Raw genomic sequence first — 15,850 nt, 5'->3', positions numbered from 1 at the left:
TTTTTTTTCTCTTAATTAATTGGCCTCTCAGAGTTGGTAAGACAACTCCCACCTGTTTATGCTCTCTGTATGTGTGTATATATATCTCCTCATTATATGTTCCATTCTATATGCATCCGAAGAAGTGGGCTGTAGTCCACGAAAGCTTATGCTCTAATAAATTTGTTAGTCTCTAAGGTGCCACAAGTACTCCTGTTCTTCATTCTGAAAAAAGCATCCCAGAGAGCACCATTAACATAAAATCCAGAGATTCTCCATTCACTGTATTCTAAATAGTCTCCCCCACACAGAGTAACCAAAAGGGAGTCTCCCCTCAATGTAGTGCAGAAAAAAAATGTATCCCACTCTATAAATCAGAGAGATTTCACTAGTAGAAATAATGTGGGTAAATAATGGACTCCAGCTCTTCTCCCCTGTATTGTGAATGAGATTCTCTCTCTGTCTCTCTCTTTTTCACACACCCTGTGGCCTTGTGCTTAGGGATGATAAACAACCTGATAAATCTAAATTCAAATCTCAGTTTTTACAGTGGTTCTCTCTGTAATTTTGGACAAGTCACTTGAGTCAAAGCTGGATGTTAAAAGAAAGGCAGGTAAACCCATATTCATGTACTTCAGCAAATGGAACCCCTGAAAATCAGGTTGAGTATCTGTAGCTTCCACTGAAGCCAATAAGAATTGTGGGTGCTCTGCATCTCTGAAAAATCAAGCCACTTAATCAAGTTCTTAAATATGTAGCTAGTTGCCTAACTAGACACCCACATTTGAAGGGGCTTGCTTAAGTTTAAAAACTTTGTTCTTAACCTCAAAGAAGGGAATGATATTGTGTATCTATATAGCTTTACCCGGGGTATTGTGAGGATTTAATTAATATATATACTTTGTATATAGCTTATAAATGTATAGTAATATACAAATACTATTACTTTTATTATTCCTATTGTGTAACCCAGAGTGATTGCTTTTTTCATGTCTGTTAGCCAAAGAGACTACTCACTACTTCTGTGTAAACAAGAGAATTTACCTACTCTCTATGATCTCTTTGGCTTATAAGCCCTGCTGTCCCCCTGGAAATGGGATGTACTTCAGAGGAGTCTTGGATGACCATCCTATCAACTAAAATCCTGTGACTTTTTCTCTCTGAACAATTAGAATAAATCCCCAGGCCTGCCAAATTCTCAGAATGAATGCTTCCTGTATGTTATGTCTCTGTTCAGTTCATGCAGCCACTTATTCCCATTTTGGCTAGGTCCCGATGTAACAGGGTAGTTTCATGCTGTAAGTCATGTCTGTCTGCCAACAGCCCCAAAGGGGTGCTGAGGGTCACCACACTGCTCAGGCATGCCAGAACACTTTTAGAAGAGGGAGGGCTATGCCCAGTGATGAGCTGCCAAAATCTTAACAACCGGTTCCCTATAAAAAATTCTGATTTAAGGGATGTGCCACAGTATGTATTTTTTGTACCAATAGGGTTACCATACATTCGTATTTTCCCAGGAGGAATTTTTAAAAATTTAAAATTCCTCCTGTACGGCGATTTAAGAACCAAAAAGCCTGACATGTCTGGGAGAATACGGATGTATGTTAACCCTACCTAAAGTTCTTTTTTAAAAAGATGGGTCTGAACTAGAAATGAGCTCCGTTTCACATGTGTGGGTCCCTGCCACTCCATGGGGGTGTGCTAGGGTGAACAGATATTTCGATTTTATAGGGACAGTACTGATTTTTGGGTCTTTTTCTTATATAGGCTCCTATTACCCCCACCCCCATCTCGATTTTTCACACTTGCTGTCTGGTCACCCTAGGGTGTGCACATGTGTGGGTCCCAGCTGCTCCCTGCCCCCCTCATTGAAGCAGGTGTGCAGGGTTACTGCCTTGGGAACTTCAGGGCACCAGTGGACGAGGGGCCGGCTGCAGACAGGGGCGTGGGGCAGGGCTAGCTGGAAGCAGGGGGTGTGGGGCTGGCTGCGGGCAGGGCAGGGGGAGTGGAGCTGGCTGGAGACAGGAGGGTGCGGGGTTGGCTGGAGATGGGGGTGGGGCTGGCTGGAGGTAGGGGCTGGCTGCAGGCAGGGCAGGGGAGTGCGGGGCTGGCTGGAGACGGGTGTGTGGGACTGGTTGGCTTCGGGCAAGGCTGCAGGAGGGTGCGGCAGGGGTTGGCTGGCTTTGGGCAGTGGGGTGCAGCAGGGCCTGGCTGCGGGCATGGGGTGCGGGGCTGGCTGGAAACAGGGGCTGGCTCTGGGCAGGGTGGCGGGTACTCATGGGGAGAGCAGTCCGAGCAGCAGGACATAGCCCAGGCCCAGCAGAGCCGGAAACCTACCAGGCAGCAGCAGGAGCCCCAGGGCCAGGGGTCGGGAGAGCAGCAGCAGCAACAGGGCTCATGCTCAGGGCCAGGTGGTGGCCCACATGGCTCCCGCAGAGCAGTGCCCCCGACGGCCGGAGGAGGAATTACATCACTTCCCGGCCGGAGCCCATCAAAGCCCCCTTACAGGGAAGCGGGTTTATATAGTTTGTGTACAGGTTATAGTTATCACTTGAGCAACCTTAACTAGTCCACTAACCTTAACTTAATGAAGTTTTTTAGAGTAGGAATTTCCCAGGTTAAGAAAAAACTGTACAAGAAAGGAGTCTCCACTACTAGGGAGCTCCTTAAACCCTCACTGTTTTTATAAGCAAAGCAGTTATGGCTGAGATACCATAATTGAAGCATTTTTTTCAACTTTAAGGAAGTGAATGAGAAATTCTTACATCCAGTGCACTGATCCTATAGATGTGAGCATATTCAGCTATTTAAATTTTTGAAGAACTTGGGAAGATTCTGGGTCATAGCTAAGAGCTCATTGTGTTTAAGTGTTAACTTTAAGCATTAAAGTACTTTTCAGTACATAAATCCATCTGTAAATTTTTACATAGTGACTTCATTGGTGAAACAATGAAGATTCAAAATCAAATTTTCTTCTATAAACTGCATGAGTGTGTTTAGATTTCTATATTTGTGCTTGTGACGTTCTCCTCTGGTGTTATCTGTACCGGTGATCTGCTAGGTCCCTCCAATCCTTGACTCTGGGAGCCAGTCATACACTGCTCTGCTGTGAGAACCTCCACTCCTGGGCTGTTCACGCACACCTCTGGCATGTAAACTGCTCCTTGGATTGTGCAACCGAATGACACTAGCCAATATCTCCGGTCCCAGGCACAACCCTAGGAACCTCCATCTTGCAATGTCCAGTTATGCCTGCTGGAAGCTGCAAGCTTATATGAGTTAGTCAGTTTAACAAATAAATTGATACGTACCAGGCTTGTTATCCCAAGGGGAGTCTCTGACACGCTTTAAACCAAACACACCGCTTCAGGTGGAATAAACAAATACATTTATTAACTGCAAAGATAGATTTTGAGTGATTATAAGTCAAAGCATAACAAGTCAGATTTCGTCAAATGAAATAAAAGCAAAACACATTCTAAGCTGCTCTTAAGCCTTTCAATGCCCTTACAAACTTAGATGCTTCTCTCCACAGGCTGGCTGGTTGTTCTTCAGCCAGGCTCTCCCCTTTGATCAGCGCTTCAGTCGCTTAGTGGTGATGTCTGTAGACGGAGGTGGAAGAGAGAGGAAGAGCATGGCAAACGTTTCTCCCTTTTATCATGTCCTTTCTTCCCTCTTGGCTTTGCCCCCCCCTTCAGAGTCAGGTGAGCATTACCTCATCGCAGTCCCAAACTGACCAAAGGAAGGGGGGGTGACTCACTCAAGAGTCCAACAGATCCTTTGTTGTTGCCTAGGCCAGTATCCTTTGTTCCTATGGGGCTGGGCTGAGTTTGTCCCATACATGCCCTGATGAGATGTGAACTCCCCGTCTGTTTCTGGAGAGTTTTTGCCTGGGCTTGCTTTAAGCCATGGGGACACATTTTCAGCCTCATAACTATATACATGAAATTACAACCTATAACATTACTATAACAATGATTACTATAACATTATCATAACAACAATGGTCAGTACATCACAAGCCTTCTGAAGACACCTGACATGACAAACTTTGCATTAGATACCACACAATCATATTATAAGGATGAACATGGGGGTGCTGGATGTTCCCCCGAGGCACACAACATATCAGTGCTCATTTAGGAATATAAGATATTTTTGGATAGAATCGTTATTTATTTTAGTAACTCAAGTTCTTGGAGATCATTGCCTCCACCAACCCAGAGTATAGGGGAAACATGTCCATTATACACATTTCAGAGTGCTAGCCGTGTTAGTCTGTATCAGCAAAAAGAACGAGGCATACTTGTGGCACCTTTATGGCTAACAAATTTATTTGGACAACACCCATTTTTTCATGTTCTCTGTGTATATATATCTTCCTACTGTATTTTCCACTGCATACATCCGATGAAGTGGGTTTTAGCCCACGAAAGCTTATGCCCAAATACATTTGTTAGTCTCTAAGGTGCCACATGTCCATTATAGAATTTTCTGGATAGCAGTGTTGATTGTAGCTTGTGCACATCCTGTCTGCCTCCAACCTGGTAAAGATATGCATTTGAGGCCATCTTAAACTTAGTGGAATGTGCTGTAACACCTCTTGGTACTGAAATTTCTGTCAAGAAAGTATGCATAGGCTAATCTACTTTGACAGTCTCCAGTTGGAAATTGACGGACCCTAAGTAGTATCCCTATGAAGCGTGAATAACATGGTTATATTACAGGACAGTTTAGTTCTGTCTAGATGGTAAAAAACAGTTACCTACCTCTCGTAATCCTTGTTCTTCAAGATGTGTTGTTCATGTCCATTCCATGTCAGGTGTGTATGCTCACCACATGCACTGGTGCTGGAAGTTTTTCCCCCAGTGGTATCCATAAGGCCAGCTCAAGCGCCCTCTGGAGTCGCACACATATGCACTGGTAAAAAGGGTGCCACCACCCGTAGGTGCCGAGTTTCTAATCTGCCGGGTAGTGCTCCCCCTTGGCTCCGCCCAGGCCCCGACCCCACTACACCCCTTCCCCCCAATGCCCCACCCTGCCCATTTCCACCCCCGCTCTGCCCCTTCCCTGCCTCTTCCCACCCTCGCTCCTCCCCCCAAGCACCTCCAGACACTGCAAAACAGCTGATCTGAGGCAGGCGGCAGGCACAGGGAGGGACGGGGAGGAGCTGATCAGCAGGGCCTGCCGGCAGGCAGGAAGCACTGCAGGGAGGGAGAGGCATTGATAGGGGGACTGCCGGTGGGTGCTAAGCCTATGCCGCTGCTCCCCACCTTCAGTTCCTTCTTGCCAGAACTCCGACAAAGTCATGGAATGGACATGAGCAACACATCTCAAAAAACAACAGTTACGAGAGGTAGGTAACCGTTTTTCCTTCTTAGAGTGCTTGTTCATGTCCATTCCATGTCAGGTGACTCACAAGCAGTACCTCTGGAGGTGGGCAGGAGTTCATGGATGTAACACTGCTCATGGATTGTAACACTGCTCTACCAAAGCCAGCATCATCTTGGGCCTGCTGAGTGATGGCATAGCGGGTTGTGAAGGTATGGACTAAGGATGTAAAATATTAAACGGTTAAATGGTAAGCATTAGTCTTACAGTTAATCCACCTTAACCATTAACCCCGGGCCGGCCGGAGCAGCCCTGAGCCCCAGACTGGCCGGAGCAGCCCCAGCCCATCTCCCTTTAATCAGTTAACCAGTTAAACGATATAATTTTAATTTAAATGGTTAACTATTAAAACAATATTTACATCCCTAGTATGGACAGATTACCACATTGCTGCTCTGCAGATATCCTGGATCTGGACATGTGCTAGGAAAGCTGCTGATGACGCCTGTGCTCTTGTTGAATGAACTGTCACTATCGGCTGAGGTGTAGCATTTGCCTGCTCATAGCAGGTATGTGATCCAGAGCGAAATTCTCTGGGATGACACTGGGAGTCCCTTCATCCTGTCAGCTACTGCAATGAAAAGTTGAGTAGACCTACGGAAGGATTTGGTTCGCTCTAGGTAGAAAGCCAGGGCACGTCTGACGTCCAGAGTATGCAGACACCTCTCCTCATTGGAATTGAGAGGCTTTGGAAGGAACACTGGCAGGAAGATATCCTGATTGACATGGAACTGTGATGCCATCTTTGGCATGAAGGCTGGGTGAGGGTGCCAGCTGGACCTTGTGCTTGTAGAACACCGTATAAGGGGGTTCTAAAGTTAGAGCCTTAATCTTAGAGACCCGTTTCACCAAAGTGATGGCTACAAGGAAGGCGACCTTCCATGACAGATGCAGGAGAAAGCAGGATGCCAGAAGCTTGAAGGGAGAGCCTAGAAAGAAGCAGGTTGAGGTCCCATTGGGGAACTGGATCATGGATCTGCGGGAAGAATCTATCCAGGCCCTTAAGGAATCTAATCGCCATTGCATGCGAGCAGACATATCTGCAGACAGAAAGCTGATATAGCTAGCATGTTCACCTTGATTGAGGAGAGTGCCAGACTGTGGCACTTTAGGTAAAGCAGCTATTCCAGGATGGATTGTAGAAATGACTGAGCTGGAGAAAGATTCCGTTCAGATGCCCGGCAGGTAAAGCACCTCCACTTAGCCAGGTAAGTAGCCCTGGTGGAGGGTTTTCTACTTTCCAAGAGAACCTGTTGGACCTGTGTGGACAACTGGAAAAAGGCAAATATAGTGCCCATCTTTAAAAAAGGGAAAAAGGAGAATCTGGGGAATTATAGATCGATCAGCCTCACCTCAGTCCCTGGAAAAATCATGGAGCAGATCTTCAATCAAGGAATCAATTGTGAAGCACTTGGAGGAGTGGAGGGGTGATCAGGAACCGTCAACATGGATTCACCAAGGGCAAGTCATGCCTGACCAACCTGATTGCCTTCTATGGTTAGATAATTGGTTCTGTGGATATGGGGAAAGTGGTGGACATGATATACCTTGACTTTAGTCACAGGGAGTCCAGTGGCACCTTAAAGCTTTGACTTTAGCAAAGCTTTTGATACAGTGTCCCACAGTATTCTTGCCAGCAAGTTAAAAAAGTATGGATTTGATGAATGGACTATAAGGTGGATAGAAAGCTGGCTAGATCGTCAGTCTCAACGGGTAGTAATCAACAGCTCAATGTCTAGTTGGCAGCCAGGTCTGTCCCAGGGCTGGTTTTGTTCAACCTCTTCATTAATGATCGGAATGATGGGATGGATTGCACCCTCAGCAAGTTTGTGGATGACACTAAGCTGGGGGGGAGAGGTAGATATGCTGGAGGGTAGGGATAGGGTCCAGAGTGACCTAGACAAATTGGAGGATTCGGCCAAAAGAAATCTCATGAGGTTCAACAAGGACAAGTGCAGAGTCCTGCACTTAGGACAGAAGAATTCCATTCACTGCTACAGGCTGGGGACTGATTGGCTAAGCAGCAATTCTGCAGAAAAGGACCTGGGGATTAGTGGATGAGAAGCTGGATATGAGTCAACAATGTGCCCTTGTTGCCAAGAAGGCTAATGGCATATTGGGCTTTATAAGTAGGAGCATTGCCAGCAGATCGAGGGAAATGATTATTCTCCTCTATTCGGCATTGGTGAGGCCACATCTGGAGCGTTGCATCCACTTTTGGGCCCCCGCTACGGAAAGAATGTGGACAAATTGGAGAGAGTCCAGTGGAGGGCAACAAAAATGATTAGGGGTCTGGAGCACGTGACTTATGAGGAGAGGCTGAGGGAACTGGGGTTATTTAGTCTGCAGAAGAGAAGAGTGAGGGAAGATTTGATAGCAGCCTTCAACTACCTGAAGGTAGGTTTCAAAGAGGATGGAACTCGGCTGTTCTCACTGGTGGTAGATGACAGAACAAGGAGCAATGGTCTCAAGTTGCAGTGTGGGAGGTCTAGGTTGGTGTAGCAAGGTAGTCATCCCGCTCCGGCCCTGAAGGGGTTAAACCAGCCCTGGGAGAGGACGGGGTTGCGAGCCAAAGGCTGGGCTGATTGGGGAAACAGCCTCAGCTGGGGCCACGCCCCAATCAGGCCCCAGCTGGCCTTATAAAAGGCTGTGGGCCAGGAGCTCAGGCAGAATCTCTCTCTAGCGGTGGAGAGGGAGGGGCCTGACTGCCTGGGAGACTGAACAGAATACCTTGAGTGGAGCTGGGCTTGGGGAAGGCCAGAGATGCTAGGGAGATCCAGCCTGGAAACCCCCCAGGGTGCAGGCCTTGCTAAAGGCTGGAAAGGGGTACTGGGGTTGCAGAGGTGCATCCCAGGGCAGGCAAAGGCAGCAGGTCCAAACCCCCCTTGCCAGTGATGAGTGGTTTACAGACTGCAGTCCGCCTCTGCTAGATGGTGACTGGCAGTAGCCATTGAGGCGAGGTGAGGATAGGAGGTTGGGGTTTCCCTGGGGAGGGGAGACCCAAAGTGTGGGGACACTGCCAGGGGGCAGCACCCCAAGATAAAGGGGCACTGGGTCCAGAAGGGACATGGGGGCCAGTGACAAGCGGGACATTGGCCAGCAGAGGGTTCTCCTTAGGCTGTAGAGCTAATTCCCAGGTTGACCAGCAGGAGGCACCATGCCAGTGAGTTGTTGCACCGCTACAGTTGGATATTAGGAAAACTATTTCACTAGGAGGGTGGTGAAGCACTGGAATGGGTTACTAGGGAAGTGGTGGAATCTCCATCCTTAGAGGTTTTTAAGGCCCAGCTTGAGAAAGCCCTGGCTGCGATGACTTAGTTGGGGTTGGTCCTACTTTGAGCAGGGGGTTGGATTAATGACCTCCTGAGGTCTTTTCCAACCCTAATCTTCTATGATTCTATGTGTGGAGCAGGTCTGCTCCTCAAGACTTAGCCATGCAGCATCCATGCTGTCAGGTGGAGGGAGGCGAGGTTCGGGTGCAACAGCCATCTGTGGTCCTGCAAGAGCAGGTCCAGGCGCGTCTGTGGGGTTGCCACCACTAAGTCCATAAGCATGACGAACCAATGCTGGCGAGGGGCCATGTCAGTTATCACAATGACTCGTACATGTTCCCTCTTGAACTTCAGGAGCGTCTTGTGAATGAGGGGGATTGGTGGAAAGGCATACATGAGGTAGCTTCCCCATTACAGGAGAAAGGCATCTGAAAGCAAGCCTTTGTTGAGGCCGTGTGAAGAACAAAACCGGTGACACTTTGTTTTGTTTAGTAGTGAACAGGTCCACCTGGGGTGTCCCCCATTTCTGGACGATGGTCTGGGCAACCTCCTGATGGAGGGACCACTCGTGGCAAGAGAAGAAAGACTTGCTGAGGTGAACTGCTAAAGCATTTCAGACTGCTGGAATGTGTGCGGCTTCCAGATGGAGAGCATGCTGGGTAAAGAAGTCCCATAGGTGAAGGGCTTCTTGACAGAGGGCTGGTGACCATGCTCCTCCCATTTGTTGACATAAAACATTGATGTCTTGTCCGTCAATACCTGTCCCATTTTTCCAGATAGCTGGGGAAGGAACACTTTGCAAGCTGGGTGGATGGCCCTGAGTTCTCTGATGTTTATATGTAACAACAGCTCCTCTTGGGACCACAGGCCCTGGGTCCTGAGGTACCAATATGATCTCCGCATCCCAAATCTGAGGCATCCAATACCAGGAACACCGTAGGTCATGAAGCTGCAAACTGAACCCCTTTTGTTATATAGTGTGGGTTCAACCATCATGCTAGGGAGGTAAGAATTTGCGGTCGGATTGTTATGGGTCTTGTCGCAGTGATGCCTGGCTGGGAAGTAAACTGATGTGGTTTGAGATGCAGTCTTGCATGCTGAACTACCTGTGCTCCAACAGTCTGAGGCATACTTGGGCTGTGGTGAGTGGAGACACGGGCAATCAGATCTGACGTTGCCTGGAATATGTCAGGAAAGCTCTGACTCGGGTAGAGTCGAGGACTGTCCTGATAAACTCTATCCTCTGTACCAGAATCAGCATTGATTTTTGTTCATTTATCAACAGACCCAGTGCATGGCAGGTGGCTTGCACTACCGTGACGCTATGTTGAACTTGTGCCGTCAAGTGACCCTTGATGAGCGAATCGTAGAGATACGGGTAGATCTGAATACCCTGATGCCTGAGGTAAGCTGCCATACATTTTGTAAAAGCTCTTGGTGCCGTTAGGCCAAAAACGGAAGCACTGCAAACTGGTAGTGAGCCCTTCCGACCACAAACCTTAGGAATCTTCTATGGCCATTGAAGATAGAAATATGGAAATATGTGTCCTTTAAGTTGAGGACAGCATTCCAGGATCCAGGTAGGAGATGATGCAGGCCAGAGAGACCATGTGCAACTTCAACTTTTTGAGATATTTGTTGAGGCCTTGCAGGTCCAGGGTGGGTCATAGACCCCTTTGGCCTTCGTATGAGGAAGAAACAGGAGTAAAAACTTTTGCCCCTCAGTTCTTTGTGGGAACTTCCTCCATGGCCCCTACTTGTAGGAGGTCTTGTACTTCCTGAACAAGCAGTTGCTTGTGAGAAGGATCCCTGAAGAGGGACACGGAAGGGGGGTGGGAAGGAATGATAGAAATAAATTGGAGGGTATATCTCACTGCTATGGTTCTGAGCACCCACTGGTCTGATGTTATAGTGGCCCAGGCAGGGAGGTAGGGCAATAGACAGTCCGGAAATAAAAGGGAGGTTGGATGCTGGCTGAAGACTGGGAAGTCGCCCTAGAGCACACCTTCAAAATGCCTGCCTATTTCCTGGGGAGTGGTGGCTAGAGCCTGACTGGGTTGAAGCGACTGGGTATTGACCTTGGAGGTGCTTTAAGCCCCTGCCCTTCCTTTGATAGGACTTGGCCCTGGATTGGTCCCCGAATCTTTGAGGCTGTTGAGGCCTGAAGCACTTCCTTGAGGCTGCAGGGGTATAAAGGCTCAGGGAGCGCAGAGTGGCCCTAGAATCTTTTAGTCCATGCAGCCTACTGTCAGTTTGATCTGAAAATAGTGCTGTGCCTTCGAAGGGGATGTCCTGGATGGACTGCTGGATCACCGCGGCCAGGACAGAGGACTGCAGCCCCAATGCCCACTTTATGGATATGGCCAACACCATTGTTCTAGCCACCGAATCTGCTGCATCTGTCAGCCTAACTGTGTAGTGAAGACCAGCCCTTAAGTGATGGTCCCATTCTGCTTTTAATTTAGGTTTTGTTCAGCATTTCCTGCTCTAAACAGCTTGAAGCCAACCTGCAACAACGGCACTACTGTGGTTGATGAGCATACTTGGCTTATGTCAACCTCATTATGTCAGTGTCTATACTACAGCCTTCCTCCCACCAATGTAAGTGCAGGAGCTGGGGAGAGAAGCCTGGGGGGCTTGACCCCACTCCCAGCTGGGAGCCAAAGCCCGAGCGGCTTCGGACACCACTCCCAGCTGGGAGCCAGGCAGCCTTGTCAATTTCACAGTTGGGTGAGCTGCTTGGCTCCCTGCGCGGAGCAGGTGAGGGGGTTGAGAAGCTATGGCATCTGGACCCCACTCCCCAGTGGCGAGAAGCCCTGGGTGGCTTCCCCCCACTCCTGGTGGGGAATGGGGAGCAGAGGGAGCCTGTGGGGCAGCTAGGCTCCTGGCAGGGAGCTAGCTGCCAGTGGATCTGAGACCTGGGGCTCTCAGCTCTTCACACTGTCCCTCTTAGGTCGTGAAAGCACTCTTGGTGAGGACATGAACCACTGACCCAAGCAGGGTAGTGTGGACATGCACCACTGGAATAATTACTGTAGTGGCTGTAAGTCAACCGAATATAGGTCAACTTAGGTTTGCAGTGTAGACATACCCTTATTTAGCAAAATGCACCAATGTGTCTAACTACCTTTTACCTAGTTTGGAGATCTAGGCAAATAATGCTTGATGAAGAATTTGACTATTTTCCTTTTTGGAGGAGAGAGAGGGCTGAGAAAAAAAATGTAAAGCTTTTCTTCAAATTTGTGAGGAGGGTTGGTTTTGGTTGCTTTGCATGTGCAACCTCTTTATTCTAGCATTTGGAAAATATAGCTATTTCTTTTCTCTTAATAGTATAAACAAAAAATAGATCAGGATAATAGTTCATTCCTACCAAAGGTTATAGGTTGAGGCAAAATAAGGCTTAGAACAGAATTACAACCTGGACTATGACATAGTGACAAATGCCTCAATAATAAAAATACAATATATGTAATATTGTTTTCCTTTCCTTCTGTTGCAGGGATTAAAATCTCACAAAATATTTTGTACCGTTCACATGACAGACAGAGGAGCACAGGACCAATTTACTGGGGGGGGGAAATAGGTTTGATTAAAATTGGTGCAATTTGATGCACTGATGCTTGAGCATGATGGTGCAAAAGATTAATTTTTTAATGGTTGCATGGGGTGCAGTGTAGTTACTACAGAAAGAACCTGTACCGACTAAAATATATATAGCCTGTGTGCCTTTTTCTCCTAAACTGTTGCCTGCTCCACTGAGAAATTAAAACCTCCCCATCTTTTTTTTCCTATTCTTATGCTCGAAAGACATTTACTATAAGTGGTTTTTTTTAAGTATTGAAAAAGTCCTGTTCTAGAACATTCTGAACGGAGAGAGCCAGAACTAAGAAAAGGGCTGTATGGGGGTCCCAATTCTGTAAGCACATGCTTAACTTTACTCATGTGACCTGTTCCAATAAAGTCAATTGGACTACTCATGTACTTAAAGTTAAGCATGTTCATAAGTGTTTGTAGGATCAAGACCTTAGTAGTTGAATCATTACATAAGAGAGAGAGTGTAATGTAGCTAATTTCTTGTGATTAACTCTAAAAACTAGTAGTGTGTGACCAAGCAAAATTCCCACCAAGCCACTAAAAAAGATCCATGAAATCATGGGTGGCATGTAATGGAGGCTGGGAGAGGCTAAGTCTCCCCAAACCTCTTGCCGCCGGTAGCGGGTGCAGTGGCAGATTTGGGGCCCCTGGAAAAATCTCCCCCCACCAGGGCCCTGGGGCTGGAGGAGCTCTTGCTTCCCACTATGGTCCTGGGGCCATGGTGGGGGCACAGAGCTTTTCCTTTTTGGGGTGGCGAGGGGGGGGGTGGGGGGGGGGGGGGGGAGGGGGGGGGGCCTCAGGGGAAGAGGCAGAGTGGGGGCAGAACAGGGGCAGGGCCCTGCGGAAGGGGCAGAATGGGCTGGTTCCATGGATGGGGCCACGGACAGGGCCACAGGTGGAAGGGTCAGAATGGTGGAGGGGCTCTGGGCTGAGAGTTTGACCCCAGTAGGCACAAAATTGGGTGACTGGGCAACAAAATGACAGATGAAATTCAGTGTTGATAAATGCAAAGTAGTGCACATTAGAAAACATAATCCCAATGATGCATACAAAATGATGGGATATCTTCGGACAATTAACAGAAGTTTCCAGGTCACAGGTCCTGGTTCTCATGGGGGACTTCAATCACCCTGACATCTGCTGGGAGAGCAATACAGCAGTGCAGAGAGAATCCAGGACATTTTTGGAGAGTGTTGGGGACAACTTCCTGATGCAACTGCTGGAGGAACCAACTAGGGGCCGTGCTCGTCTTGACCTGCTGCTCACAAACAGGGAAGAATTGGTAGGGGAAGTAGAAATGGGTGGCAACCTGGGCAGCAGTGACAATGAGATGGTAGAGTTCAGGATCCTGACAAAAGGAAGAAAAAAGAGCAGCAGAATATGGACCTTGGGCTTCAGAAAAGCAGACTTTGACTCCCACAGGGAACTGATGGGCAGGATTCCCTGGGAGGCTAATATGAGGGGTGGAAAGGAGTCTAGGAGAGCTGGCTGTATTTTAAAGAATCCTTATTGAGGACGCAGGAATAAACCATCCCAATGTGCAGAAAGAATAGCAAATATGGCAGGCGATCAGCTTTGGCGAGCTTAAACACAAAAAGGAAGCTTACAAGAAGTGGAAATTTGGACAGATGACTAGGGAAGAGTATAAAAATATTGCTCGAGCATGCAGGGGTGTAATCAGGAAGGCCAAAGCACAATTGGAGTTGCAGCTAGCAAGGGATATGAAGGTTACAAGAAGGGTTTCTATAGGTATGTTAGCAACAAGAAGGTGGTCAGGGAAAGTGTGGAACCCTTACTGAATGGGGGAGGCGACCTAGTGAGAGATGATGTGGAAAAACCTGAAGTACTCAATGCTTTTTTTTTTGCCTCAGTCTTCACAGACAAAGTCAGCTCCCAGACTCCTGCACTGGGCAGCACAGTACGGGGAGGAAGTGAGCAGCCCTCAGTGGTGAAAAGACTATTTAGAAAAGCTGAACATGCACAAGTACATGGATCCAGATCTAATGCATCCGAGGGTGCTGAGGGAATTGGCTTAAGTGATTGCAGAGCCATTGGCCATTATCTTTGAAAACTTGTGACGATTTGGGAGAGGTCCTGGACGACTGGAAAAAGGCAAATAGAGTGCCCATCTTTAAAAAAGGGAAGCAGGAGAATCCAGGGAACTACAGACTGGTCAGCCTCACCTCAGTCCCTGGAAAAATCATGAAGCAGGTCCTCAAAGAATCCATTTTGAAGCATTTGGAGGAGAGGAAGGTGATCAGGAACAGTCAGCATGGATTCACCAAGGGCAAGTCATGCCTGACCAACCTGATTGCCTTCTATGATGAGATAACTGGTTCTGTGGATATGGAGAAAGCAATGGATGTGATATATCTTGACTTTACAAAGTTTTGATACTGTCTCCCACAGTATTCTTGCCAGCAACTTAAAGTATGGATTGGATGAATGGACTATAAGGTGGGTAGAAAGCTGGCTAGATTGTCAGCCTCAATGGGTAGTGATCAACGGCTCAATGTCTAGTTAGCAGCTGGTATCAAGCGGAGTGCCCCAAGGGTCTGTCCTGGGACCAGTTTTGTTCAACATCTTCATTAATGGTTTGGATGATGGGATGGATTACACCCTCAACAAGTTTGCAGATGACCCTAAGCTTGTGGGAGAGGTAGATACGCTGGAGCGTAGACAGACCTCAGACAGAAGGTTCTCTCCATTTGCTGTATCAGAAAGAAGGCCCTGGATCAGTTTAAACTCAGGCTATTTATCCAAAAGTCCTTTCTTTATCTGTTAGTCTCTGGAGAATCCAATCTGAACCAGTATATATGAGCCTGTCCAGGTGCTAGCTCTCTGGAAGTGTTACAACCTGAGTGAATTTGCCTAACCACCCTCCACTGTTCTTATTTCCTGGAGGGCTGTGGTGCCCCTCCCCCATGGAATTACATACAATCCCTGGCCCACAATGCTACATACACTTAATATAGATCTCCCAAAGATAGGACAATTTCCCGCAATGTCTGTCAACTGTTTCCAATTCCTCTAATTCCTTGCTTCCAATATTATTTTACCGTGACTTTTCACTGTGTTATACTACTATAACAACAAGGGAAAGGAAATAAGTGAGGTTTGAAATGACAGGCATCAATTTAGAAAGGATTTAAGATGCATTATATTTGCTAAGCAATCTTAATAGGTCAACTAAGATACATATAAAGAGAATGTTTACAATGTCCTACATATTCACTAGACTAACATTTTTATATGGTATAATGCATATTACTTAGTAGACAAGAGCTGGAATGGTCTATCATATGAATAAATATGTAGATACATTTTAAAATGCACATTTGGTATGCCTAAAACCACAGCAGCTTTGTTAATTATTCTCTGAAATATGCAGTGTTGTTGTAGCTGTGTTGGTCCCAGGTTATTAGAGAGACAAGGTGGGTGAGGGCATATCTTTCATTGGACCAACTTTTGTTGTTGAGAGGGACAAACTTTTTAGCTTCTTGTGACGCAGCATGGAATAGGCCACCCACATACCCAAGAGAACATGATTCAATACAGAAATAAAAACCCCTCTAACTGCACACTGCTAGTTGTCACCTACCACCCCACACTGG

This window comes from Trachemys scripta, chromosome 3, assembly GCF_013100865.1.
Source record: "Trachemys scripta elegans isolate TJP31775 chromosome 3, CAS_Tse_1.0, whole genome shotgun sequence".
Taxonomy (NCBI): domain Eukaryota; kingdom Metazoa; phylum Chordata; order Testudines; family Emydidae; genus Trachemys; species Trachemys scripta.
Note: the sequence above shows the minus strand (reverse complement) of the source record.